General features: G+C 47.4%; 1 protein-coding gene across 1 annotated transcript in view; it reads left to right on the top strand.

Annotated features, from left to right (window-relative positions):
* The first annotated feature begins 2813 nt into the window (after positions 1-2813).
* The window catches only part of DLGAP2 (DLG associated protein 2), a 338329-nt gene continuing 313146 nt past the window's right edge, over positions 2814-27996 (top strand). The window contains exon 1 of the mRNA XM_069464631.1: positions 2814-2880. The gene's annotated coding sequence lies outside the window, so the exon portion shown is untranslated. The remainder of the gene's footprint in view (positions 2881-27996) is intronic.

The raw sequence follows: 27996 nt of genomic DNA, 5'->3' as shown, positions 1-27996 counted from the left end.
GCACAGAAAGGCAAACACCTCACGATCTCACTGTCACATGGTGCCTACGGAAGGTGACCTCGTGTCCGCAGAGCGCCCAGCACGGGGGCTCCGGGTGTGTGGAGAAACCAGTGATGTACACGTTCACATCACCGGCCACATGAGGCTCGAGAGTGCTGGAAACGTGGCCAATGCCGCCGAGCAGCTGAAGTTTAGATTTTAGCTGATTTTCATTAACTTAAATTTGCACAGTGCACATGGCCGGCGACAGCCCTGTGGGTCTGGTTGGTGCCTTGAGGTGCCCATCGTCCTACTTTGGCCAGACAAGGTGGCAGGAGTTAGCATGGAAGGTGGAGGGGCTGTGGGTTCTCAGAGGATGTAGGTGGGATGGTCCCGTAGAGCGTGTGGATGGGAGCCCCTGGGTGACGCCGCTCCCATGGCAGGCGGAGCAGATGTCTCCTGGATCTCCACAGTTGACTGTCACAGAACAGGCAGGCGAAGCGGAATCGAACTTTTAAAAGTTCCTTTGGCAAGAAGGATGATTCCATTCTTCTTTGCTGCCTTCTGTAAACCCTTCAGGAGGAAGAAACGCTGCTTTGTCGTGAGCCGAGGACGACAGGTACCCCTGGCAGGTACCCCTGGCAGGTACTCAGAGGCTGTGGCTCGGGTTAAGATTTAACACGGGCGTTGCCCCCATGGCCGTGGCTGGGAGGAAGTCGCCAGAGTCAGACATGAGCCTTGTTTTTGAACAGATTGTCTGTGTTCAGGAAAGTGGATGCTACTTAGACTCGTGGTGATTTCTCTGGGGTCTTCGAGAGAAGAGAACTGCTTGCTGTGTTTGAGGGCAGAAGTAGCCAGCAGAGTGCTGGGTCCTGGGACCATTTGGAGACCTTTGGGCGGAGCGAGGGACAGGCTTGGGGCTGGAGTGGGAGGGTCCTCCGCGGGAGGCTGTGCCAGGAGCAGTTGGGATAGTTCCTGAGACGCTCCTCGAAAGAGCTGACTTGTCTACTGGTCTGGGCTGCGGCTTCTCAGCTGTTTCTGCCCCTCAGACCGTGGACGCACACCTGAAGCATGACTGCTGGGGCTCCCAGGACGAGGCTTCCGTCACCGTGCAGGTTGCCAACGGCTCTGAGGAGCCCAGATCCCGACGCAGCCCCTGATCATGATGTCCACCTCTCTCGGGCTCTGTGCTTGGTGACATCCTGGGTACAGAGGGTTTAGTCACTCGAGCTGGTGAATTTGGGAAGGGTTAGCAGAGAGGACGGTGACCAGACGGGCACTCATGCTGCTGTGGGTGAGTCCACGCCTGTGCCCACCATGTGCACTCGGTGTCCCACTGCCCCGCACCTCTAACACCCTCTTGGGGGGCTCCTGTCGCTTCACTTTCATCCAGTTTTCCTCTGGATCAAAACTGAAGATGCGGTGGCACTCTGCTGTCACAGGACGGGGGCGGGGGGTGGCTGTGATCTGATCCACCAGGACATCCCTGCCCTCCAGGTACATCTGTGGTGGAGCCAGTAGCTGGGAGTGGGTGGGCAGGGCTGGCGTGTCAGAAGTGACCCCATGGCTCGGACCTGGCTGGGAGGACAGGGGCCCCATCTGCAGGGTGTCCAGCCAGGACTTGCCATGAGGCTGGCACGTCACTGACACCTGCTTGTCTCACGGGATTGCTTCTGTGCTCCACTGGACCATCAGCTGTGTGCCCACGAGAAACACACTTTTGGCCTTTCAACTCTATGTTGTACACAGCATTTATAGGTACTGATTTGATTGTTATTTTTTTATCCTCTGTCTCTTAGATTTGTGAGGAGTTGAGAATTGGTAATACGATCTTGTTTGCAATTGATTATATTTGGGGGAGAGTTGCTCTCTCCTCAACATAGAAGGATAGTCGGAGGGGGTGGAGGAGCAAGGATTGGCTGTTCCAGAGAAAGCTGTTTTCCTTAATCATATTTGTGAGCGCCTGGTGTGTACTCAGGCTGACTGCAAGCTGACCACTGTGGGCGTCACGAGTGCTGTTTCTTTGCAATACTCTGTTCCCCATCTCTGCCCATTCAATTGCTCGGGGTGCGCAGTAAGCTGAGGATTTTAGATGGTTGTAGTCACGGAGGGTTGAGGAATGGTTGCAACTTCACTGTGTGGAGTATTTAAGATGAAAGTTCAGCTTTTACTCTAATTCAGTTTAGGAAGCGTGGCCATAAATTTCCTGCAGACGTTTCTTCATTGCAAACATTTCAGTGTGAGCTTTGCAATTGCTTTACATTGCTGCATTTTCTTGGGAAAGCCATTTTCTATTATTTTTACCTCTCCTTCACTTATCAGACAAGGTATTCCTTCACCTTTTACTGCCGGACTGTGAATGTAAACACACCCCTTTCTTTCACATTTTCCTTTGTGAGTCATCCTTGATGAAAGCATCTCGGCTTAGATTCTAGAAGAAGGAGTAGCCCGACATAATGTCCCAACAACCCCCATGTTCAGGCTCTAATTGCATCTAATATTTTAAAAGCCATCTCCAAAATTGGTGGGCCATTACCATATTGTAGGAGTCTCTTGAGTGCAGTGCTCACAGAGCTCCGAGCACCCATCAGAGGCATACATCAGCCCAAACTGCACTGCCATCCTCCCAACAGCACGTATAATCAGCACACTTACCTGATTAACCTTTTCTGTGAAAAATGTATGTCATCAAAATCTTTCAGTACCGTTTAATTTGCTAGGCCCTTCTGGGCGTGACGACTTTGGGCAACATTGAATGACCTTATTAGAGAAACACTCGCAACAGTTAATGAGATGCCTTTCTCTGCCTGAGTGATAACCAAGTGTGTTTGTTTGTTCTGAAACAGGTTCTGCCCGGCATCCTGCAGAAGCATTGCTGTATCCTCCCGGACAGGAACACAGGTAAACACAGTTGTTTTTCTGATTCAGGTTATAGGTTTTAGATCAGTGGCAGAGTTGAGAAATGTGATTACCTATTTTAGATGTTTTGTGGGGGTTTTTTAGTCATTTTTAGTGCAAGATTATATATTAACTGGAAGAGGCAAAAAGGAATATTCAGTTCTGTGGTGAGTTATGAGCTGATCTCAGAAATCTGTTCTTATTTGACAGAGGAAGTAGATTTAAGTGATTATTGGCTTGGATTTTTAAGGGAAACTAGTTGTCTTATAAAGTTGAATGTGTTATTTTTAAAGTTGTTTCTTTTGCCAACTGTGCTTACTTATTAAGAAAACACAGCATTGTTGGCTAGCGTGGAATGTATCTGGAATCTGTGTGTGATGAGGGTTTGAACTGGTGGGATGTTATGTTCCTAAAGCCTTCAGGGGCTCAGTGAATGAAACAATAGCACAGATGCCCTGAAGCGGGAGGTGGTGTCACTCTGGTTTCTCGTGGCAGGACAGGTGTGTGCCTGGAGATTGTAAAAAGGTGCTTTGCATTACTTTTAAGGAAACATAATGGAGAAAAAAGTGGTCTAAAAAAACTTTATAATTTCATTATCATAAAGTTAAGGGAAAGAAAGAATCAATGTGGGTTGTATTATGCCATGGATCTGTGTTTTGCTACTCTCCTGTATAGGGTTTCTAATTTATTTTCATCAAAGAAATTGCAAGTCCTAAAGAAAGGATAGAAAATGCTGCATCTTTTATGCAAAGGGCTCTACTGAATATATTCATTCCTGAATTCAATTGTGTGCTGTCAAATGCGTGTTTGTATTCCAGGATATTTTTGTTGGGTATGAAACAGACATTTGCTGAGATTTCCTTATTAGGTTTCTAGCTGTAACCAAATTAATCATAAGGACTCTTCTATGGTAATTAGGAGAATTTAATCTGTTGGGATTTATTCCACTTTTATTATAAATAGAATCTCAGCCAGCTGAGTAGCTAGTGTGGTTATTGGGAAACCGTTCATAAGTGGTTGACAAGGGATATTCACGCTTTCCAATGTGAAACACCACATGTTTGGAGAAAAATAGTACCTTCATTTTTTTTTTTTTTACTTATGGACACGGATAGATGATATCACTGATGGTTCTCTTTTTCAGTAAAGTCCGTAGAACTGTCCCTGTTTTGATTGTTTTCACCCATTCAAATACATCTCAGCTATGAATCTGAGCATATTTACTGCATATAGAGAAGCACGTTTACAATGTGGTTAGATGTTTTTGAGCCTCTTTATTTTCTGAAGGTCTTGGTTAGTGCTGAACAAAGCACATGTGAGAAAAAGATTTTTGCAGACTGTGTCCATCAACCACAGTGAGTATAACGCAATTCGAAAGAACTAATTTTCCAGATTAGGGTTATATATTCTAGATGAGTCATTACTCTGATTCTGAGAAACATCAAAAACAATAATAAAATAAGTTAAAAGCTAAGTACTGTTCTGTGGGAGTCTCAGTGGATTTTAAATATTGAAATGAGTTTTCCATATTTTAGACAGTTTGTTATATAAAAAATTTCTAGTTAATTTGGAAAATATTGCTAACTTGAGATCTTTTATTTGCTTTTCCTAAGAATCTAAGTCACCGATCTCTATAACCAGGAGAGCTGCCTCCCATTAAGACTTGAGTATTGGGGACATTTGCTAGGCAGTTTTGTTATAAATATTTTATATTATAGGATGTTTCACTTTGAAGTCAGCTATAGAAGGCTTAGGGCTCTGACATATTAGGTATGGAAAAGAGAAGAAATTCCTTCACATGGGAAGAAAGGAGTTGACTGAGATTATAACTTTTAAAAGTATAAGTTGATTCAGAATAGAAAGACTTTGAGAATTTTAGTTTTTATCATGTAATTTGATCTATTATATCCAGAGCTGCTTAATTATTTAGGAAATATTGTTTGGAAGTGTCTTCAGAGTCAAACAAAGTAGGAATCCTGGGTGGTTGCTTTTGCATTTCAATAGCACATAAAGGTGAATGAGTGTGGTTGTAACTTGTTTTTATCTTAGTGGTTTTGCAGAAGCGTTTTCATGATTTTTGATTGAGGTGAACTTTGGGTACAGTTTCAGTTCTGAGAGATGAAACATGTTCTGCAGATGGATGTTAATGGTTGTGCAACACTGAGAATGTACTTAATGTCACCAAACTGTACACTTAAAAATGGTTGAGATGGTTCATTTTATGTTATGTATATTTCACCTCAATTATAAAAAAGAAGATCAACTTTGGGATGAATTATTGCCTTTTTTCTCATTTGGTTTTTACTTATTTTAGAAATGCTGTATACTCCATTAACTTGATATATGTTGTATGTTTCTGAACTAACATGGCTGTTTTTGGAAGAAAAATATGTTATCATTTTCTCTTGCTATTTTGATTACTTGTGATAATTTTGGGCAATGCTGGGAAGGGCTGGAGCGAATTCCATGGATGCCTTGTTTGGGACATTTGTTCTTCCAAAGCTGAATGTGGCAGGGAAGCAGGTTTCTGGGCGAAGTTGGCAGGTGGCCAAGGAAGCCACCCTTTGTGCGAAGGCCAAACAGGAGGGCACAGGTAGCTTTTAAGCCTTTTTTTTATTAAACACATTTACATCAATCTTACGTCCCCTTTCTTGTTTTGGTGACCCCTCTGACCCTCAGCGTGCCCTAGGTATCCACCCACCTGGAGAGCCGGCCACTGGGCGGGATGCACTGGACGTATACCAAGGCTCAGATCCGCTCAAGGTGGGATGGCAGGAAGCTTCCCCTGGCGTGTGGGATGCTGGCAGCTGTCTCTGGCTTGAACCCGGCACCAGCGCATATCAGCACTGGCAGCTAAGACGGTGTCCTTGGGGCCTGCCTTTCTCACACCCTTTCTGGGTTTGCTGGGCACAAGGGGATCACAAAGTGTCGGGGACCGTTGGGGCTCAGCTTCCTGGACCCTGACCTGGACCTCGCTTCAGTTGTAGGCTCCTTTGCATCTGCATTTAGGCTGGCTGGTTTCTGGTGGGACTCAAGGACACGATGCCATTAAAATAGTCCAAAATGCATTCCCATTCCTGCACGGATTTAGAAACCTTTAAAAACAAGTAGTAACATCTTCACAAACATCATTTTCTTGTGATTCACTATTTTGTGGACTAAAGTTAACCCGTCTTTAAATTTTTATAGGCAATTTTTTTCTCTAAGCCACAGAAACCTGCTGTTGTCCCTTTGATACTTTGGGCCCTTAGGTTGGTGGGGCAGGGGCTCGACTCCATGGGGTAAAGTATAGCAGCGTGAACGTAAATCTTCCTCTGCTGGTCCATGTGTCATAGATTCGATATAATTTATATGAAGGATGTTAGATAAGACGTCAGTGGCAACATCCATAAAAGGAAACGTAGACTGTGCATATGTGTTTCCCTGAGAGTGAGATGTGAGCAGTGAATGTGCCGGGGCTCCTGGTTCTTGGAAGGCCTGGCTTCCGTACCTCCACTATCAGTGGAGTTTGCGTCAGAATTGCCCTGTCATGTGGGAAATGATTATGCAGTAGTGGGCTTAATAAATGCTCTTTTATTGAGCCCACACAATTGGCTGGGGGCCTGGCTTTGAGCGCAGTTGCCTCACAGCATTTATCCTGTGTCTGTCAGGAGAAAGCCTGTCCTACTGCCCAGAGTAATTAGAAGTTTCGAGAATGAACTGGTTTTGCAGTGTGGCCACAGTGCCGACCTGAGCCACCTTGGTGCTAACCACAAAGTGGTAAAACCCTCAAACAGTGGAGCATGCGGCAGTACCCTATTGGGTTTTTGAGATATGTTACATTTCTAATTGGCAGTGGATGCAAAATGGCTGTGAAACAATTTTTACATAAAAGTTGGATGGGAAGATTTGAAATGTTTTCCATATGTTTTGTGGGACCGACCGTTGCGTATTTGCGAGTGTGCAACAGGGTGTTCACTGAAGACACGAGCATTGCCGACTCTGATGTCGGGTTTCTGCAGCGATGTGCTGGTCAGCGTTTAACAACCACCTTCTCTGTGCCGTGTGGGAGAGGGAGGGAGGGGACCCTCATCTGCAGTGTGTGCTCACTCTGTGGCATAAATACCCCACCACGGTCAGTTTCAAGCCACCGCCATGAAGTTACAGAGCCTGGACTTGGGGGTCTTCACTAGGCTCAGTTCTCCCAAGCTAGTGGGAGTGGCTGGGACACCTCAGTTCTTGTTTTACTTCTGCATGTCCTTCCTGTGGGGCCTCACTTGGTGGCTGTGGTGGATATGTGCTCTCAGCATGGTTGTAGATTGTCCATTTGGTTAAATAAAATCTTGGATTAAAATGTAATGTTTGTAACAGTGTTTAATTTTTAAAAATCTACATAAATTGAGCAAATATTTTTGTTATTTATAGTAGAATGTTGAGTATATTTATATTATTCTGTAAGATTTTAGAAGCCTGTATAGGTGACAGACCTAATCATATGTTATCAAACTATTCAGTGTAGGGCTACTGACAGGAATAGCCCCTGGGTCTCTGCGTATTTAGTCCAAAAAGGCAGGGGAGCATAATTGTTGAAGCAGTAGGAAAGGCTGTGTTTGGTAATTGTAAATCCCTTGCATTTCTTGTGCGTAGAAGGTTGCAAGAGCTTTTACTTTAATGGTGGAGAAGCAAGGAGGGTCCATGAGCGAGTCTCGCTTTGCCCCAGGCCTGTCCCTGAGGGAAGTGGCTCAGGCTACCTGGCTGGGCGAAGTTTGGCAGTGAGTGTGTGTGTGTGGAGATAAGACTGTTTCTTCAACTTCACAGCTCACTCGCCTGAGATTCCTAAAGCCATATGGACAGTGACCTTGTAACCGGGGTTGCATTTTAAGTTCTAACATTGATAGTCTAGTTTATAAGCCGCTTTCACGTTGATTTTGGCTAGTCCTCAAACTTTTCTGTGAGATGGGAAATGTTGCCCCCATCTTGAAGATGACGAAATATCCAAAGGAACATGGGACCTTCTGCTGCCACAAAGCTAGAGATATTTTGCTGTGATTCAAATGCAGGTTTCTCACTCTAAGTACACGATGCCATGAATAAGTCCTTAATCATTCACATGTGACCTTCCGATCACATATAGTGCAGCACAAAATGGTATGGACTAGGGACCCTGGTGTTGGGGCAGGAGCCCCTCCAGGAGTGCAGGGCTGAGGTCTGCAGGCAGGTGCGTGAGACGGTGCTCAAAGATGTTCAGGTATGTGGAAAATTCACGTGCCTGGAATACTTATCAGGACATCAGGCGAGTGGCATTTCAGCATGCTAGGTCAAAGGTGAGATTCCATGTCTCTGAAAGACCAAATACTTCAAGTAGATTTCTTTTTGCCCAGATACTGAAATTATTTATAATACCTTTTCTCTTTCCAAAAAGAATCGAGGTTGTGCAAATAGGATGCCATATGATATGATTCATAAACTAAGAATAACAGCGGCAGCGCCAGGGTTGAGCTAAATGCAGAGCCAGCCTAGCCTGGAAGCTGGGAGACTTTGCTTCGAACCTGCCTCGGTGGCCCAGGCCCACTTTTGGGACAGCAGAGCGCTGGTGTCCTTGCTCTCTCTCTATCTGTCCACCAGCCGAAGACACGAAAATATTCCTCATGTGCTTGAAAGTGCTTTATTTCATAAACTGAAAATGACTTTATTAGAAAACCAGTCTTGCTGTTAATCACTGCCAGAGTGAAAGCCTGTGGATCGATGGTGTTAGGACCACAGTAGCTTCGTTCCACGTGGCCTCCTTCCAGCCTAGATGGCACCTGTGTGCTAAGTGGGGAGATGTTCACCCCTCAGGAAAACACAGCCTCTGAGTGAAGCTGTGTCTCAGCTGCTATTGCCCCCGGAGCAGGCACCTGCGTGCAGTGCGCACATCACACGGTTATAAAAGGCAGCCCTGCTAACCCTATAGCAAGTTAGTGCATTTATTTACCTAGGATTGTGGTTTACTACCAGCTTAATGTGGAGACATAAAGAAGTCATACAGCTCCAGGCTGAATGTTCCGGGTGCTTCTCTGCCTCTGGGCTTCATGACGGAGCCTGGTGTTGGCTGCACCTGCCCTGACAATGCACCGACAGGAATTACTGGGGCCATCTTGCAGGGCACAGATCTGTGGGCCCTAAAATTGCTTTTCAGCTTTGGGGAGGTGGGGAGGGTGGATTTCTGTCTCCTGTCCTCACATCCCAGCTGACCCCATGGCTTTGTGTTTAGCTAACAATGAGGGACATGCTCCAGTACTTGCGAGGGTGTGTTCCACCAGGTTCGTGTTACTTGGTGTTTTCCAAAAGCTGTGGAGAGGGAAAGAGGTATCGGGAGAGGACTGTCAGAGGAAGTCCTTCCATTCAGATCCTGCAAAATCTGTTCTGAGCTGAGAGAGCTCTGCGGCCCAGTGCTGTGTCCTGCGTGTGTCCTCTCTGCCCATCCTGCTGTCCTCCTCCGAGTGCCTCCGTGCTGTGTCGTCACTGCCCTGGGGGCAGCAGCGTGCGAGGAAACACACCACTGAGCATCTCCGGCACGTCACACGGCTCCCCTGGAACTCATGTGCCTGACCATGCGTTTCTGTGAGCTGTGGGGAAAACACAGCTGAGTACGCGGCCCATTTGTAGTATCTCCACATCTGCCCACTGCTCCGCCTGGCCGTCAGTGCACCCGTCTGTCCGTCTGTCCCGTAGCCCGTGTTTTCTGCATATTGACTGTGCTTCTACTCCACAGTATGCTCCTTGCTCTCTTCTGTCTACACCACAATTTCCCCTCCCACTGTTTTGTCAGCTTCCCTAAGCTCTTTCTGGTGTAAGACAAAGTACCGCGCATTCATGCAAATGTGACACCGATCACAGAAATAAAGGATGATATCAATGCTGTGGTTGATTGTTACAACCAACCTAAACTTCTTAGTGGCCAAGACAGAATGTGAAGCCTTGAGTTACCTGCTGTCATTATTCCAAATGAAACACTAATTCATGGGGAGTGGACGTGAAAATGGTCTACTGACAAGGATCTTGCTTCTTGGTTTGGGGGCTGGAGTGGAAGCAGGACACGGCTGCTAGAGAGCTGTCTGAGGTCAGGGCTCCACCGCGGCTAATGCTGGGCCCCGCCTGCCCCAGGGCTCCCCGCTCCTGCAAGACAGGACCGCACTGTTGGCTTCTCTCTGACCAGGAGGGACCACCCTCCCTGGGTTTACTCAGCTGTTGGGAAGAAGTAAGTCACGAGGGGAAGGCGTGAGACACAGGGAGCTCATGGAGTCACCAGCTTTTCCGTAGCTTGTCCTACTGGGAAGTAAAAAAATTAGTGAAACAGGTGTCCGTACGCTTTCAGGAGTGAAGAAGCCGAAATGGAAGAGCAATGTTTAAGCCTCCACTTTCCTGTTTCCCACTGAGAACACTTGGTCAGCTTTGGACATATGTGTTTTCCCAGAGATGCTGCTGAGCACCGGCAGTGGCGTTAGACAGGGCAGCAGAGGTCGGCCCGGCGGGAGGACGAGGGGGGACGTCGCTGGTGTTTGTGATGCTGTTTCTGTGACGTTGCTTAACAGCCCTGCCCTGATGCACTGCACATGCAAACCTGACCGGATGTGTTGTTCTTCTCCAAAACCGTTGATTCTGGTACTTAAACTGCCAGATGGCTGGTTGGGCCATGGGTTTTGAATGTCTCTCCAAAGAGACATTTGGAGGAGCACTTGCAGCCCAGTGGAGGCTTCCTGTGGGCTGGGAGCGCAGTGGGACCAGCCAGGCTGCTGCCCCATGGACATGTGAGCACAGAAGTGAATGTTTACTTAGGCCGCTGAGTTTTGGGGATTTGTCACGCATCATTCAATGAGCTTTACATGAGGGCATCAGAAGTGCAGGGCGTGGTGAGGCCCCGGGGATGAGTGGACAGGACACCAGTACCCTCCAGGCGTCTGCTGTGTGCCACTCCCTGTACTGGCGGTTTTAGCACTCTCTTAGGAGAACCTCCCTCCTCCGTGTGCTGCAGTGCTCCACAGTCACCGTGCTCTGAGGCAGCGCACGTCCCTGGAGGAAACTGTGGGGAGAGGGGAGAGCCCGGGTGGGGCGTGAGCCTCTGTGTCTCGAGGAGCCGTCACACGGCCTCCTTCCTCTGTGGGACTTGGAAAGCTCCAGGGTATATGCGTCCTTCCGTTTTCCTCACCACTGAAATTGTTTCCTTTCCTAAGAATTGACTTTAAAATTGAAATCTCTTCTTGGGTGGCAGCATTCATAGCCCCCTTCTACCTGCTTTTCTGTAACCAGCATCGGGGGCCTAGACCCTGCCCCCAGCTCAGCGATTTGCTGGTAGGACTCCGGAACTCGGGGCCTGTTAACCACATTCCGTCTGTGACTGTCCCACTCACTGTGTCCTGAGAGAGATGCTAGTTTCAGAAAAGGGAAAGGGAAGGCGTAGCCCTGCACTGCCCATGTAATAGGGATCCCTGAAGTTCTTCAAGTTGTGCTGACTTTCTTCTTTTGAGAGTAAAGCTAGTTTTAATATTTGCCAAAAAAAATTTAAAATAATGCCAGTAAGGCATTTTATTGTAAAAAAAATATTCTGCACTAAAGGGGAAAAGCTTTTAAAATTATGACTTTATTTTATCTTTGATGAAAATGATTATTTGTTGGGTTTTAAAATAAACTAAAAATATTTCTAGGTCTAGAGTGATTTTGTGTGTGTGTGCACATTGTATTATGAGAAACTTTGATACAAAAACATAGAAGTTTTAGTATGTATTTTAATGCCCTCACTTTAAAGTTAAATGAAAGTCTCAGATAAAGACAATGATTGATTTTTCCAACAAAGTCTTGCTTATTTAGCAGTGCAATTTCATTGCTAAACAGGTATTCAGGTGACACATAAATCACATTGAAAACACTTGATTTATAGCAGTCATTCTCTTAGGTATCAGCTGGGGTTAATGTGCAGGGATATTAAGGACTGATGCGTAAATAATGAAAGAAAGAAAGAAAAGAAAAAGTTTCTTGTGGGCAAATTAAGCCAGGAATTTTGGAGTGCAGAGGAAGGTGCCCTGGATGTTCTGTTATTATGCAACAAGTTACTATGTATCAAACCATATTATAGCTTTGCTACCATGTAGCAAGCTACTGTTCTCTTGCTACGTAACAAGTTACTATGGAACAAGTTATTATGTAACTGACTGCAAAGCTGCCCATTATGTGATGTAATGTCTTTGTAAATGAAAGGCTTGACTGACGTCAGAGTTGGCAAGTTACTTTCCTCTTGTGTGCCTAGTCCGGTGGTGGTGTCTTTCTGGGGTAATGTGTAGGGAAATACTTAGATGGAAAAATGTCACGATGGATTAGTGAAGTCTACCAGGGGTGTGCGCCAATGCCAACCTAAATTTTCCATTTTATTATTTGCTAAATTCCTTCCAGGAATTTAGAGTTAGAGATGTCAATATGCGTAAACCTACATTTAGAATGAAAAAATTTCCACTTTAAGTCCCAGTTCCTGAAATTTATATTACTATGTAGGATATTGGCTAAGAAGGAAAGAGTTGGTGACATTTAAATGTATCTTTTTAAAGGTATCAAATAGGTTTCCCCAGGGTCAGGGTCGCATCTTACCCATTTAGATAGCTGTTCAGTGCTTGGTACACAGTGGGCAGTCTGTGGATGCATTTTAATTTGAACGGAACTGAACATGTACTTGTATCAGATGTCTGAGGCCCTGTTCCTGGAGAAAGAACATAGGAAGAAAGCATAATTAATTAAGGGGAAATGTCTCAGAGACTGGCTTTTAAAATAATTAAACAGTCAAAGACTGTCAAAGGTCTAAAGTTTATTAGGTGCATGCCCAAGTAATTTAGCAGTTGTGTAGCAGGAAAAATGGCCAATAAGTGATTTTGGGGTCAGTTCAAGCAAACATTGTCTTCTAAAGAGAGGGCCTAGTTAAATGTTCTTAAATTAAATGAGTGATGCTGTTAGCGCTGCTTTGACTTCTGTAGCCACCAGTGGGTATCACATTGGAACATAAACCATACATTGATGCCTACAGGTATGAGAGTATAAACACATATAAATATAAAGCCCCCATTGGAAGGGGCTTTCAGTGTACAGTCAATATCGGGGTGTGTCACTTGGGGCCACCGTTAGCCACTGTACTCGTAGCTGTCTGGTGAGAGTCTATGTTCTGAAGGAGAAGTGGCCCTGACTCAGTTAATCTCAGAGGTGCTGGCACTTCCCCAGGCTGAGGGTAGAGAACCAGATGTCCTGACAACGTTTCTTCCTGCAACCTGTGCTCAGGCGTGGGGTCAGGCAGTGCCGATTCGCACTTCCATGTGGTTCTCGTTCGCTGCCTGGAGCCTTTCGCTGCTGGTTTGTGGTGTCTCTGGCGAAATGCCCCACCCGTGTCATCCTGCCCCGTGGCTGCCTTCACCGGGCTGCTGTGCTTGGGTGTCGCTGCAGGGAAATGGCCCCATCTGACTTTTATTTTTCTTTAAATATATTTGTATTTTTAGTATACCCTGATCTCCATTTTCTAGGGCTCTCGTTTGAATGAGAAATGTACATAAACCCACAGGTTTTAGTCATTGATTCCTTTCCTGGGATCCTTTTGGTCCATTTTCTCTAGGAGCATCATCGAGGCGTGTTTGGTCCCTGCGGGTGGAAGGAAACCAGGGGAGCATATACCTCGCACTCGGTTTACTGTGTGATCTTCCTTTTACTTGAGGAACGTTCTCATCTGAGGAGATAATCCCTTTTAGGAAACATTGCAACAGAAGCATACATTCCGAGACATTCACGTCACTCGGACCAGTCTGAGGGAATTTTTGGGGGAGAGCAAGTTTCCCTGTGTTTCTGTTAGCGCCTTCCCTCTCCCCACGGAAGCCTCCCTCTCAGACGCTCTCCCGAGTTCCGTGAGCACGTGGTCCAGTAGCCACACATTCCGAGATGGGAAAGGCTGGCAGAGATTCTCCTAAGTTCATGGCCTTTTGGTTTGCATACACTTTGAACAATTTGTAGGAGGGGCTTCGACAACCTGGTTCCTTTCTGCTTACGATTTGTAAAGGGAAAATGTCTCAATATAGATGAAGAAAAACTGAGATGGTTCCAACTTAAAGAAAACTAGAGACGCAACAAATGCAACCTGCAATCTTGTGCTATAACATTTTTTCATTTTCTATAAAACATAGGAGTGGAATGAATTTGAGTAAGATCTGTCAATGAAATACTAGTATTGCATCAGTTTTATTTTCAAGATTTTTATAATCATACTGTGATTTAACAAAATGCTTTTGGTTTTAGGAAACAATGGATAGTTAATTATGTAAAGGGAGAGTGTGTCTGCAACCAATGTAGTCTCAAGTAATTCAGAAAAAATAATTACATGAAAGAGAAAGAATAGTAAACATAATTAGAGTAAAGAGTAGGTGGGAATTTCCTGTGCTGTTTTTGTAACTTTTCTGTATGTCCGAAATTATTTCAAAATGAAAAATTAAAATAAGTTTCTTAAGATGAAGAGAATGTTGGTAATCAATAGGTTGAAGAAGGCGGGAGGATGGCTGGAGCTCAGGAGTTAGCCCAATAGAAGATTGGGCAGAAGTTTGCATTATTCACCGAACACAGCAGTTTTTTTCCTGATCTTTCTGTGGGATCTTAGACAATTTTGCAGAAAGGTATAGAATACTGGAAATAATATGCTTGGCCACCTCCCTCCCCCCAAGGATTTGAGGAAAGGGATTATTATTTTCATTGTTCTATATCCTGGTCTCTAAAGTGCCTCCTTAATGTGGTTAATACAAAATTTAAATTACACCTGTAGCTCACATTATATTTCTATGGGATGGTGCACTATACCACATTTATAGATTCTTCCATCAAATTACATGTTTTAGTGCTTGGTGTGATTCTGCTGTGTTCTATAATTGATAATTTCTAGGTCTGTATTTTTCAAAATAATTTCATATTCCATGAGCCCAGGAACTCTGTCTACTCTTCTATTTTTATAACTTTCCTCAGAGCAGAGTGTTTTCTATTTGTTGGATACCAGGTGATATTTAATATAAACCTCTGGGTTCTATTTTTTTTTTTTAAGGCAGGATGAGCATTTGTGTGCTTTTTTCCTGTGGTTGTTATAAAAATGTCTGTAAATTATTGTTCATATTTGCCTAATGAAAATAGGAGGGCTACATAAGAGTGGGAAGCATTTTAAAATGATTGTTTCTAGGAAATTAGGAACATTTTAAGAATCAGAGTAGAAAGTTTATAAAAAGGACCAAGGACTCTGCATGGCAGAACCAATCTCCAGCCTGCTGGAATATTGCGGGCGGAAGCAGGTGCATGAGGAGCTGCCAATTTGTTCTGATCGAGTGGAACAGAACACTTCGTACCACACGTCGCTGGGCATCGCGGCTGGTCATGAGGAGTGGGCTTGGGCGGCGCGGGAGCAGGGGCGGGGGGGGGGGACGAGCCCACGTAGTACCCAGCGGCTCCGTCAGCAGAAAGCTGGGGCTGCCAGGTCAACGCTGACCAGCTCCGCCAGCAAACAGACTGGCCCTGGGAGATTTTACTGTGAGGCGGCTGCACACATTTCTAAATTGGAAAAGGCACGGCCTGAATGAACCAGTAGATGTGCAAAGCTCTGGGAGGAAGTTTTCGTCCTTAACCGAGGACTTTGTACCTTACAGATGTAAACCTAGCTGGAAGTGAAAGGCGATACCATTTTATTTTGTTTTGATTTTCACATTTCTGTTCAGCACTCAGGGAAGAATGTGGCCGTGGGAGCCGGGGACTAATGTTTAAATGAATATACTGCTGGTTCCTGGGAAATAGGATGAGAGAGAACATTTGATCAACTTTTTCAGACTTTCCAACAGAATAAAGCCCTGCCCAGGAGAATGTCTCTGGTGGTGCAAGAGAGATTGTGATCAGTCTTTTTAACCATTTCAGACCATTTTTACAGAGCACACCATGGGACGCCAGTGGATGATCAATACTGCCCTTTCTAAATGCCTGAACTTACTTTTCCATTTTCTGCAGGCTCCGAGCCGGTGGTCGGATGTCTGGGGCTGTGTGCTGCAGCCTGGCTGTGATGCATTTCACATGAACACCACCACACACGTGCACATATGTGTCGCACTTCTACTGTTACAATCTTTCTAAGACCTTCTCCTAAGGATGTTCTTTGAGCCTTCACAGCTCGCCTGAGGATGGTGCTGCTACTGTTCTGTTGTTGTTCTGGGGAAAATGCTGTCATTTAACACAACTCTGTGGATTACTGGGTAGGGCAGCTGTCTACATGTAGGCTCGGAAGTATTTAAGTTACACTTTGCATAGCATTCCTTGCTGTGTGCTGAACATGCGACCCATTTATTATCGGCCAGTAGACAGTTGTGGGAGTCACCTTTGCCATTGTCATGTGGTGTGCATAGTCTTTATTATGAATTCAAAAACATACATATCTTTAACGAAAGGCATATTAAAATAAAAACTAAAGTGATATTTTAAGTCTTTCATCATCTTTATTTTTTGAAATCTGATCTAATTGTCATTGGTTTTCTCTTAAAAAAAACCACCACTTTTTCTCCATGACTATATAAGAGACACTTCTTTAAAGAGATGCTGGTAAATACAATTTTTTAGAAATTCACACAAATTATGAAGCCAAAAGCACCACCGTGGGGAGGACAGATGGCTCCTTTACTGATCGGGGACAGGCTCTTCCCTGTTCTGCATGGCTGGGGGACCTGTGTCTTGTCTGGTTCTTATGCTGTGTGATTTGAGGGTGACTTTTCACTGTCAGGGCCTCTTTTTCTTGTGTTGAAGGGAGGGAGTTAGACCAGCCAGTCTCTGAGGACCCTTCTGAGTCTAATGCTCCGTGAATCTGTGATTAGGTGACAGGTGGGGGTGAACATGTTCCCTGACATATGAGAAGCACAAACGAAACAGCCCCTTCACTGCCAATAGGAGAATCCCCAGGATGTAGAGGAAGCAGGGCCTTCATCTTTAAGACTAAAAATGCCTTCAGCTGCTATTAACAGTAATAAGGGTGCTTGGAATTTAAACGAAGTCTGTGAGAGACCATGAGGTATGAAGCCTGAATATGTGGCTTAAAATCTGAGTTTTGCTACATATTCTATTAGTCTCGTGACATTTACTTAAGTTCTCTGAGTTTCCGCTTCCCGTTTGAAATTGGGATAATAGTGCAGCGTCAGAGGTGGGTGAGCGTGACTGGGCAGATGCACGTAGCAGGTGTCTGTGCCGTGGGGGGTGGGGCTTGGCGGCTCAGGTGAGGGCCAGGGATCTGGGGACAAACAGTGCAATGAAGGTGGTGGTTCAGGCACAGGTGCGCCACTCGATGTTACCCTGGGAAAGATGTGCGTCTCTGAGCCTGACTCCTTGTCTGAAACGGGTGGGGGCGACAACTGTTGGCCTCTGAGGTGTCCCACAGGCCCTCGTGGTATAGTGTATATGCAGTATATGGTGTATACTGTAACATGCAGTATCTGCACGTGTATGCACTGTGCACATGTATGCACCATGTAATATGCACATGTATGCACCATGCCTATCTATACACTGTGTGATGTGTACCATATATGTACTATGCACATCTATACATTATGCAGTGTATATCATATAAATGTGCCATGAACATGTGTACACTGTATGTACCACATATACATGTAGATATCTACACACATATGTTCAGTATGCACTATAAAAATACATACTTGTGGAGCATGAACCACACAAATGCACATATGTACTCTGTGGAATATATACCACATATATACACCATGCATATATGTGTATATATGTATGTATACTAGGTACTATGTACCACATGTACACATGCACATATATGTACTATGCAATATATAGAAATTATATGCACTGTGCAGTATATATCACATATATGTGCCACACACCTGTAGGATCATGCACATATATGCACTATGTAGTTTGTACCACATATGCATGCAGGTAGAGACATATATATACACACTATGCACATTCAAATATGTATCTATACAGTATTGCCACATATTTCCACTATGCACATATATACACTGTAGAGTACACACCACATGTATGTATGTGTATATGTACCATCTAGTATGTCACCCATGTGCACCATGCACACATATACACTATGCAGTATTTACTGCATATATATCTTGTATGTATATGTATGTACACATACTATGTAGTATTACCTCATATACACACCACACACATGTATATACCATGCAGTGTATAGCATTTAAATGTGCTATGCAGTATATTTCACCTATATTTACTATTTAGTATGAACCACATATGTGCACCATGCTCATATATACACTGTTATGTAAATACCACATATATGCACTTTGCACATATATGCATCATGTAGTATGTACGAGAGCCGGTTCCTGTAGTAGAAGAAGTCACGCTCTCCGTAGACACAGAGAGATACAAGTGAAACGTTAGGTGTGATGGAGCTAATGGTAGCCATGACGCACCAGGGATTTGCTGTGTGTTGTCCAGTTTCCTAAATAGCTTGCACATGTTACTTAACTTGATCCTCAAACTGCCCCCCCCCCAAAAAACCTGGGAGTTGGTGATTCTAAAGGGAGGTTTCCAGCCCCCGGGCATCAGGGCTGGGCCCTTCCCTGAGGGCTGCCCCGAGCGCTGTGTGGGGTTTGCTGCAGCCCTGGCCTCCTGCCAGATGCAGGGGCCCTGCCATGGCAGTCAGGGTGTCAGGGGGTTGGGGTTAGGGTTAGGGTAAGTGGGGCACCCCACGCTGATTGGGAGCTGCTGCTGGGAGCACAGACGAGAAGGGAAGGCAGAGAAATGTGGAGAGGGCAGGGACCCCGCAGAAGCAGGCGCTTCCACGCCAAGGTGAGGATTTGGGACTTGCTGACGCCAGTGTGGACCTGCAAAGCTGGGTGTTTTCCACCGTATCTGCAGGGGCTCCCCAGACGGGACTGGAATATTTAGGTGCCTTTTCTGTCATCGCTCTGCTTTATTTTTTTGATCACATTTGGGAGCCTAATAAATCAGAAATGAATAAAAACCGAAAGCAAAACAAGCATTTGCTGTTTCTGGCAGCTTGACTGAGTCCTGTTTTCCCAGCCCAGGATGAGGAGGGTCGGGCCCCTGCCGCCCTCCCGCCGCCCCGCGGGAGAGCGGGTCCCTGCTCGACTGTCTGGGGAGCAGCGCCACCTGGTGGGCACGGCACCAGGGCCGTGACCGCAGCACCCGCCGGCGGCCCTTGGGAAAGTGCCCTCCTGAAGGGACACTGCGTCTCTCTGGAGTCCATCTGTGGCTCAGGGTGTGCTCCTGCCACTGCCCGCGGGCGATTTCTGTCTCTGGATGTGGCAGACAATCGAGTCGAGTCGTACTTCCTGGGAGAAAACCCAGGCTCGAGGGGGCTTGTCACCCTCTGCTAGGGCCCGAGGCCTCTTCTGTTAAGAGCTGGGCACCACGTCCAGTCGTGTGGGCCTCGTGGCCCAAGTGTCTCTGTCACCAGGGGCTTCATCGCCCAGGACACGGGGCCCTGTGCGTGCTGTGAGGCTCCGCTGTCACCATCCCGAGAGTCTTGACTTCTGGAGAAACATTTTCCTCTTGCGCTGGGCCCGCAAGTGATGCTGCTGGTCCTGGGGGGTCTCCACTGCTCGGGCTGCTCCTGTCACACTGACGAGCCCTGGCCAGGCAGGACTAGGTGGGCGGCCGCATCCCAGGACAACCCGTCTGCAGGAGCAGGTGGTGGCTGTGGCTTGCTGACCCCTCACCCACAGGCTACAGCCAGCCATTGTGCCCGTGTCTCCCACCCTCTGCTCTGAGGGTCTCCCCAAGTCTATGCTCCTTCTGCTCTGGGGGTCTCCCTGAGTCTGCATTCCCACCTGCCACTCCTGGGGCCCCGCTCCCCGTCACTGGCACCTCCTGTGTGTGCTGCGCCCTGGGCACGGTTGTCTTGGCCACTGTGGGCAGCCCTGGCTGAGCCTGTCCCATCCTCCTCAGCTGGACAGTCGTCCCTGAGCCCCTGGGGCCTGGGCCGCTTTACACATGGTGGCTGGTGTGGATGGGACAGGCACTCCTCCCCAAACGGCTCAGCATGGACGAGGGGAGATTGTTGGTCTGGACTTGGGACATCAGCGTGTTAAGGCCTTGGGTTGAGCCCTCTGTTCCTGAGTGCCAGGAGGCCCCGCTGCCCTCATGAGCACGGTGACCCGGGAACACGGGTCTGGTCAGAGGGAAGGAGGAAAAGGGGAGCAGATGTAAGTGTGGCCCTGTGTGTCACCTGTAGGAGGAACGAGTGAGTCAGGGTCTGCACACACGTTCAGTCCACAGCTGTCGACATCCTTCCCTCCTCGGACCCTTAGTACCCCCTGCTGTGCCCTGCCCAGTGCGGGGTGATGGGGTCACAGTGGGGGCGAGGTGGCGGCTTCTTTATGGGTGAGAAAGTAAGGAGGACGCGTGCATCTGGGGAGGCGTTGGCCCAATGCCACCTTAGAGGCCAGGGCTGTGTTCCAGGGTGCCGGGCGGGACAGCAGCCACGCAGGCTGCTCCAGTGTGCAGCTGGCTCCTCAGTGCTGCCCTGGCCCAGACGTCTCCCTGCAGGTGATGCAGACCCCAGCCCGCCCTCCCCGTGGACCCCTTCCTCCAGTGTGTGGGCAAGGTGGGCTGTGGCGTGGGCGGCCGTGACCGGTACTCAGTTTATAACCTTTTCTTTTTTCAAGTTGAAGTAGAGCAGACGCACAGACGCAGGACGGGGCGCAGAGCTGCAGGTGCGGTGGAGGTGAGGTGTGCACGCCAGCTCGCTCTGTCCAGGGCTTGCTTCCTGAGCACTTGCTTTACGAGGTGCCCGCAGCTGGGAGGCGGCAGCTGGTGGCAGGTCACACTGGCAGCAATCAGAGACCAGGGGCCCCTCTTGAGCAAAGTAAATGAAATCCACAGAGAGCTGAGAGCTGGGAAAGGGGCACATTTTCTGGAACACGTGTAACAAGACAGGACATGCTAACAGCTCCGCAGTGTCTCTAAACTGAAAAGGCACCTGGAGATGAATTATTCAGACTTGTGGCTTCGTATGTCAGGGAGCCACGAGTTGGAGAAGGTTATAACCTGCCCAAGGTCACGTAAATTGTGGATGCAAATTCTGCACTAAATCCAGGCCTGTCTCTGACAATGCACTTATAACTCTGCTACTCCAACTGTTTATGTATCATCTGTTCCACCTGGAACTACTGTCTTTGTCTTATTTAAATTTGTAATTTACCCCACAAACAGCAACTGAGCACCTGTGTTCCCGGCACTTGTTCCAGGTGCTGGGGGAGACATCGTGGTGGACCAGACGATGCCCTGCCCTGTGCAGCTTGTGACCTGGCCAGAGACCTGCTCACATGAGTCAGTGGACTGTGCTGGGTGGGTCAGGACAATCAATGCTAAGAGGGAGGATGGGGACGTGCCCTTTTAGCTAGTGTGGTCCAGCAAGGCCCTTCCAAGAGGAGGCGTGGGCGGAGAAACCAATGAAGGGAAGGGTCTGGCTGTGCAGACACCTGGGCACATGTGCATGGGATTGACCATGTGTGTGCATGTTGCTGTCTGTACCTGTATGTGGGATTGTCTGTGCCTGTGTGTTGTCTGTGGACATATGTGAGGTTGTCTGTGCGTGTGCACGGGCTTGGCCAGGAAGACACACAGGCAGTGTGCCTGGAGCCAGGCAAGCAGGGAGAGTCAGGAGACTCTGGCCACACGGAACTGGCTGGCCATGCTGAGGACTTTGCATCTTATGACGCATGACGTTGGAAGGGTCTTGAGCAGAAGCATGCCTTATCCTGAACTACACTGGTCCTAGGGTGGGTGGGCCTGCTGGCTGCTACAGCGTCGTCTTGGGGGATGTGACACTGTGTCCAGTGGAGGTCGTAGCCCTGAGGAGGCTGACAGGTGCCAGATGTCCATCATCTGGGGACAGAGCAGAGAGGATTTGCAGTGGACAGGAAGTGTGGTCTGAGAAGACGGTGTTTGAGGGTCAGGTCTGGCCCGAGCAGTCGCAAGCAGAGTTGCCATCTATTGGGAGGAAAAGGAAGAAAGCATCTTAGAACTTGGCTGGCACGGCCTGTTGGATGTGGAGACCACTGTGGGCCAGGCCACCGGACCTGGGTCTGAGGGCAGGACGACCACGCCACGCCTGGAGAGCTCTCTGCCCACGGAAGGCATCGGGGGCCGAGGAGTGGACGAGTGGACCTGGAGGAGGAGAGGACGGGAGGCCTGGGAGGCGACCTCTGGGGCCGTCCGGTGCTAAACTTCGTAAGACGTTTGAGGAGCAAATGCAGCAAAGGCCTGAGGGAACGCAGCCGCCCAGCCCTGCACCCGCCCAGGCCAGACCCCCGTGCACGTGTACATGCGAGATACACCCACAGGACGGCCTCCTGGCGCTGCGGTTCCGACATTGCGGCTCACCCTCCAACACGCACCCCCAGCGTCCCCACTTGTCTTCTGGTCTCTTTGGGGCCTGGACAGTCCATGGTCAGGTGGGCACCAGATGGATTTGGGGGGCGGGTAGCGGGGCCTGTCCTGTCTCCTGGTCGCCTCCAGGCTCTGGGATAACATTGGTGCCATGGTCCCTTCTGTTTAAGGGACGTGGAGCTTTCCTCGTGGGTGCAGACGAGTGACAGTCGTATTGATTTTCTGCTAACAGGAAAACAGAAGCCGTGGAAGATACTTATCTGGGCCCAACAGTTTTTAATAACCTTTTTTAGGCCAGGCACACACACAAAGATGTGCACAAATCATCGCAGAGCAGCCCTCCTTGCGCTCCGTGGCGTGATGTCTGTCCGAAGTGTCCGCTGTGAGCCTTGGGACTTGACGCTCGGTGGCTGCAAATGAAGCCACTTGAAGCTGGGGAGCCAGTGCCGGGTTTTCAATCTCATGCCTGGCTGAAGTTAATTTTGTGATCTCAGGATGCAGCTTCTTGATAACATGTTGCCAAAATCATGAAGAAATACAGTGTGACTAATTTTGTTTTATTTGTTGAGTGTGATACAATTTCACAGGGACCCAGATTCACAAAAGAACACTTTCCTAGGAAAACATACAATATCATTTGTTTTTCCCAGTCTTGTAATTCTTCAAGTAAGACATAAAGATGACACTGTTGACTGAGCAGTTCATTTGCTTCACCTCAAGTCTCTTTGGCAACAACATGTAGGGCAGAAAGCATCTGGGAAGAGAAATCCAACATGGTCTCAGATTGCCAAGCAAGCATTGTGCATGTGACCATTGCTCCATACTTTCCTCGAAGGAAAATTCGTGGAGTATTTCTTGTATTGAAAGATTAAGTTAGTTAAGCTTAGGGACACCGACGTCTTCTGCCCAGAGATAATCGCTATGATTATTTGGATTCTCATTTTGCTTATGTTTTCTGTGCATAAATTATGTAACTAGGATAAGAATGTGTGTGCTATTTTGTGATTTTGTAACTGAACATTGTATTGTAAATATCTTTCCATATTTATTTTTTCTAATACATTATTTATAATATTCTGTCGTGTACCTGTGCCATAACTTAATTCATTTTGTAGGATTTATACCTTGTTTCTGATACTTCGCTACTTTAAAAAACACTGCAGTGAGCATCTTTGCGCGTCTTTTCGTACACTAAGGGTAGATTGGCAACAGTGTATTTTCTGTTTCAAAGGGTAAACACGCTGTTGGTCCTTCTGATAGTTGTGTCCGTGGAGTTTGTCCCAGTTTATGCTCCTGATTTTTAATAATTGAGCAGATGTTTGCTGAGTTGCAGGCTGTGCCAGGAGGCGTCCAGGGTGTTCCATACAGTGGCGAGAACAGCCTTCCTCAGACGTCCCTCTCCTCGGGCACCAGGAGCTTCTCAGTTGAGTTTTAAAGGAGGAGAGTAACTCGTGATTTTAGTGGCTAAAAATAATCTCAAACGAATGTTTTCCTCACCCCCTATTTCCACAACATCTGTGTTTTCCCCACAAAGAAACAACCATTTCCTGGTCCCGATGGACTCACAGGAGATACTGGAAGCCAAGTGCCTCTGAGGAACAAGAAGATGTGTCCCAGGCGTCCACTTGCTCCTGCTGGTCACTGGCTCTGCCTCAGCGCTGGGCCTTGTCCCTGCCCCCCAGGACCTGCACTGTCCAGCAAGTTATGTCTGTGACGCTGGCCCGCTGGGCATCTTGTGTGCAGTTTGCTGGTTCTGCAATCCCCAGGCATGGCGGGATGCACGCTCCTGTGCACAGCTCATGGGGCGTGCGTCGAGGCAACCGCCTTGTGAAACCACTTAATCCCGCTCTGCACCACTGAGGCTGCGCCGCCCATGGCACAACATTTCCAGGGTTTTCTCCAGAGCCCAGTCTTGGACTTTCAGAGCTCAGGATCACCAAGGATCCCCAAATTTCTTCAATTTCTGGCCAATGAGAGCATCTGGAGTCTCATGTCTGTTTCTTCTTTAATCTGTTGTGGTGCATTGTTTTGGGCCAATATGTGAAGAAAGGACAATCTCACACAAATGCAGAGTTAGGCTATATCAATAAATGTTTCATCATTTCTTACATTAAAATCCATTGGTCTCTTTTGTACTTTGAAGTACTCTTCTGCCCATAAATGAATCTGTAGCATCACGCATTGGCCATTTGGAAATTATTGGTTCATTGAGTTATTCAGATCTTCAAGCTGCTGACACAGTCACTGTACAGTATGTGAAAATCTCATTCATAAACAGCGCCACCAATTTCATCGTAAAAGTCTCCAAGTTTTGGAAAACTATCTTGCTCAGAGTAGTGGATACAGATTTTGCAAACCTCTCATTTTTGCTTGAAAGCTTAAATTTGATCATTGATAGAAACACTATAAGTTTTTTCCTAATGGCAGGTCTGGTTCCAAGGGCTCCCTGCCTGGTGGCCGTTCTCTTGGCTCGTTTGCTTTGGGGGCAGGTGCACACTGACGTTGCACGTTTATGTTCTAATACGTGTGTTTCACAATCCAGAATGACAACTCTCCCCGTTTCTCTTTTCCTCCCCAAACTTTAAGGCTTTGTTTTACCCCACCTATTTATTCTTGCAGATAAACTTTTGAATCATTTTCCCAATTTACTCAAAAGTCTCACTTGAATTTTAGGTGGGATTGTGCTGGCGTGCTCTGCTGACCTGGGAAGAACCGACACGTTCACAGCGTCTTGTCAAAGCAATCACGGTGCACTTTGCCATCTGCGGGAAAGCCCGGGATGGTGGCATTGCGTGGTGTCTGCTGCACACAGATGATGGGGCACCCAACCGCGGGTGCCTGTCCCTGCCGTGATGCGTTTGCGGTTGGTGGGATGTGTGGAAGGTCAGAGAGCTTGGTCACTGGCCAGCTCACTCCTGTCTCATCCGGCTCTGGAAGTGGGCAGCAAGCCTGCCGTCCACACCACAGCTCTGGGCGTTAGAATTCTAAATCTGGGGGTGGCTGCTGTTCTCGAATCTAGATGAGCTCAGCATCATTGAGATTCTTCGAAAGCAGTCACAGCGACTACACAGCAGATCATAATGGCAGCTAGAATCTGTTCTAATGGGATTATAATGATGAAATAATAAAAACATTAAGCAAATGGAGATTATAGTACTAAATATACTGATACCCAAATATTAGGAAAATAGATGTTAAGACTGACGTGACTCCCATGAATATCTATCCCATGAGGAAAGAAATTGAGTATCTGAGCCTGATGAAGAGCAAATGTCATGGTCTGTGGTTTTGTCCTTTTCCCAAAATTGTGCTGTCACCAAGGTGACGGAGTGACATTGTTCTCAGGCACATCCGCCTGACTCGTAACTGGGGAGAGAGAAGTTGTGGAATTATAATAAACTCATGAAATTTGATAAAAAAAAATCCTTGCTGGTTTTCACTCTGTGGCAGGTTTTGTGCTGCTGGGGATGAGGGCGTCACTTCTCGTTAGCGGTGACGTGTGGTCCTGCTCTGAGATGGCTCCGCCCCCACGCAGGAGAGGACTTGGGCTAATGGAAACTCAGTGTCAAGTGTGGCTGCCGCTGGTCTGCCCAAAAGGACCCATTATTGTCAGGCCCAGGTGCAAGTCCTTTCTCTCAGATACGTTTTTAAGGAAGGATTTAAGCTATCTTGAGAAGTAACAGGTTTGCCACATGGCCTAAGTAACCGACAGATGGTATTAGGTGTCTTGGACGCTGAGTCCTTCGGAAGGGAGTTCGTAGCTCCGCAGGTTGACGTTCTTCCGTGTTTCATGTGACAGCCGTGGGGAGAGGGCATCGGCGAGGCTCTCGGAGTGAGGGTGCAGCACGGCCGGTTCCCAGGGGCTCCCAGATCGCAGTCTGTGGAGCCTGTGGGGGTTTGGCCTCAGGGAATGGGGGGCGATGGCACCACGTGTGGGCCTCTGTAGGACGGGGCAGCTGGACACTGGTTTACAGACCGGGAAAGACGTGCTTTGGGGAGTGGATGACGGCGGGGTCCTGACTGCAAAGGGTCAGTAGTGAGCAGGGATAGAAGTTTCCCAAATACAGACTCAGCTATTGCAGGTAAACTGCACAGAATCACGCCAAATTATGCCAATTATAAATTGGGACAGTTCTTTAGTTACTTAAAAAAGAGCATATAAAACATCATCTAAGAGAATCACCTCATGGCTTTTCTTAAGCAGACATTTTCTAACAGTCAGTTGACAAATGGGTCTACATTCAGGATGAGAGTGGCCTGCAGTAGCCGTACTTGAGGCCGTGAGATGAGAAGCCCATGGAGGCTGCCTCGCAGAGCCTCGGGGGGAGACTCACACGCCACTCCCCCCATCCCGCCACCTGGCCAGGGGCCTTGAGTGCCTGTGTCCGTGGCTGTTGCAGACACCTGCGTGATGCTGTGAGCTGCGCCCCAAGGCCCTGCCTTTGCTGGGTGAACCATTCCTTAGAGAGATTTTCCAACCACATCCCCCATTCCTACAGAGATAGCAAATTGGGTGGGAAAAAAATCATACTGTTTGTTGAATGTGGTGCTTGGGTTCTCACTGCTAGGGAAGGAACAGAGGAGAGGGACCCCAGACCTGAGAATGTGATGGTTAAACCAGGGTCCTGGGACAGAGAAAGGAGAAAACAGAATGTAAGTTGAAAGGCAACTAAGGAAGAGGTAATGTGGGCTAGACTGATTGGCATTTAGTCATCCGGAATTTTTTACTGTCCTTCTGTTGACTCAGAACACAGGGCCCCTTGCCAAAGTCAACACCTGAGGAAGTCAGGTCCAAGCAACTCGATAAGTAACTGTTTAAAAAATACATATAAACTGAAAGAAAAATGTTTTTATTTCATTCTTAAATAGCCATATTTACATCACACTTGCGTGTGTGCCCCTGCCGGCATTCCCGGTTTCTAAGCTTTGGAATCAGACCGGATGTCACTGTCCTTGCTTCCTTTCCACGCAGAGTTTGCAGGGCACTTGCTCTAAACGAAGGGTCCGCTGAGAACCCAGTTTCACTAAGATGTGACGCCACTGAAAGGAATACAGCGTCGTGTCACATGCTGACTCTGAATTCCCGGGAGGGAGTGGTTATGTGGTCCATAGATGTGCAGTTCACCCTGTCCCCTGAAAATGTCACATTGCCTGGCATCATCCTTGTCCCTGAGGGTGCCTTGGACCACAGTTTGGGAACTGTTACCTCGAGTATTTATTTTCATTTTCTGCTGGTTGATTCATTCATTCAGTGGTGATTAAACATGTCCCATGTGCCAGCCATGGGCCCAAACCTCCTGAGGGATGCTTGGCTCTGTACCATTGGTGGGGTGAGTGTACTCAAGCTGTTTGCTGTGCCTCAGTTTCCCCATCTGCAGAGTGAGATAATAGTGGCTCTCAACTCAAGGCGATCGCACAGATCAGTGAATGGTCTAATGCATGTGAACCCCTTAGAACACGCCGGGCATGTAGTAAGTGCTCAATACATGCTGCAGTTTCTACTGTGAGTGTTTTTATTTCCAAGAGCTGTTGTTTGTGTCACCTTTTCACTCTTGTCTGGTTCTTTTACCTCCGCTGCATGGGGCTAAGTCAGCCACGGATTTGAGCAACTGCTGTGCACCTAGACCCACAAATTGCTTTTCTCAGGAAAGAGCTTATAAAGAATTTTTATGAAGCAATAGAAAGAGTTTCTTT

Source organism: Eulemur rufifrons, unplaced genomic scaffold (genome assembly GCF_041146395.1).
Source record: "Eulemur rufifrons isolate Redbay unplaced genomic scaffold, OSU_ERuf_1 scaffold_81, whole genome shotgun sequence".
Lineage (NCBI taxonomy): Eukaryota > Metazoa > Chordata > Mammalia > Primates > Lemuridae > Eulemur > Eulemur rufifrons.
Note: the sequence above shows the minus strand (reverse complement) of the source record. Positions and strands in the feature narration are given on the sequence as shown.